The sequence below is a fragment of the Oncorhynchus kisutch genome, linkage group LG4, assembly GCF_002021735.2.
Source record: "Oncorhynchus kisutch isolate 150728-3 linkage group LG4, Okis_V2, whole genome shotgun sequence".
Classification (NCBI taxonomy): Eukaryota; Metazoa; Chordata; class Actinopteri; order Salmoniformes; family Salmonidae; genus Oncorhynchus; species Oncorhynchus kisutch.
In genome coordinates this window covers 18,798,914-18,800,712 of record NC_034177.2, presented here as the reverse complement: position 1 = coordinate 18,800,712, position 1,799 = coordinate 18,798,914, and positions in this window count along the sequence as shown.

The following is a 1,799-nucleotide window of genomic DNA, read 5'->3' as shown; positions in this document are numbered from 1 at the left end:
TTTTTTTTGCAGTTTCCATTACCTCTGTGAATAATCCAATCCTAAATGTTTATTGGGATGTATTAAGTTGCTAATTAGCTGTTGATACATTTTTATATTTGTGTCATTTTCATCTCTTGATTTATCCTCCCATTATTCAGTGGAATACAACATGCTCAATGGAAGGCAAAATTTTTATAAACCGTTCTGAATGAAGCTAGCTATTAAATGGTATTGTACATTCCTAGCAGATCTTTTAGGTTACTTGTCTGCCATGGTTGCTTCAATAAGTTCTCAAAAACTAGGCCAAAAGCTTTAAACCGCAAATTTGCAAAAACATCCCTATAGTGATACCACCATCAGATATTTTCTCCCTCATAAAATAAAAATGTTATGGTCTTGTTTGCTGTAAACTGATGTTTATGTCCAAATCAAAGAGACAACAGTCTGAGTGGTTGTGAGTTTGAGGTTTCTCTCTTTCTTGTCCATTCATTTTGATCACAACCACCAGAGCTTTTCAATATGCAGAAAATGTCATCAATTTTGACACCTTTAGTTCACATCCAATTGATCTTTTAAAATGAAGGTTTTGTTGTACTTCATCATCCAACCAAAGTTTTGCTTACGTTATACTTATGACACAAGGAACCCTTCAATCAGTTAAAATTAGGAAACCTCTTTTAGCAGTGGTATTGATTTGCCTATATTATCCATATCTTTAAAATCAAGCGTCTATAACAGTTATCAAAAAGAGCTTGACTGTTTCCTTTTGTATTAAACTATTTTCAACTTAATTGCAGGCTTTCTACTACATTGTCTGCAGCATGTTTAGGCAACATTTGAATACTTAAATGCATCCATCCTTTGAAGTAATCACTTATCTGACTTAACTGCATCTGTGAATGCGAAATAGTGACACCCCTGCTTTCACCTAGCCAAACGTGTTCGATCAATGATTAATTTCAAGAAAGTGTGGGAGGAAGGATGCATTTTCAAAGTATTCCAAAATTGAATAGTTTTATGCTAACAGGTATTTGATATCTATCAATACAGCCCATTTGTGTTACATCACAACTCTGAGGAGAGTAGAAAGTGAATTGTCAGTGAGTCTAGATGCTGTGTTGCGTGCATTCCTCATGCTCCGGCTCCAGATCAGAATGGTGTATCTCCCTGCAGACCACTGGGGTGTGAATAGCATGCAGGCCTGTGAGTCTCTTTCTCGCTCTCTAAATCAAATCTATCTGCCATTGTACCAGTTAATGAGCTTTAGATCATAATGGTGATACAAAGACCAGTTCTGCATAGCTGGTCTGCCCTTTACACAACAGAAGTGTGTCTCCTCGAGGATATGTCTCCTCAGATATGCATATACAAGGTGGGCGTGTGGACAAATAAGACAATTGGCCTTCTGGAAACAAAGGTTCAAACTTCAGAACATGAACTGGATCAGCTAGAAAAGCGACAGAATAGTGAGAATATTCTCCCTACCGGAAGATGGGGGGGGGGGGGAGGGTTGATATCAGAGGAGCTTGACGTGGATGTATTACTGGAGGATCTGGAGTGATGCCATCAGATCGGTGTGAAGCAGAAGAAAGCTAAATACCCTCGCATGATCATATGTAAACTGGAATTCTCAGACCAAAGTCAACTTTCTTGATGGCACGGGGGAAAGGAGATCAGGGTCCAGGTGGGAAAGGGAAGTGTGAAGTGCAATAGAGATTGTATCATCTGTGGATCTGTTGGTGCGGTTTGAAAATTGGAGTGGGTCTAGTGTTTCTTGGATAATGGTGTTGCTCGGAGCCATGACCACCCATTCGAAG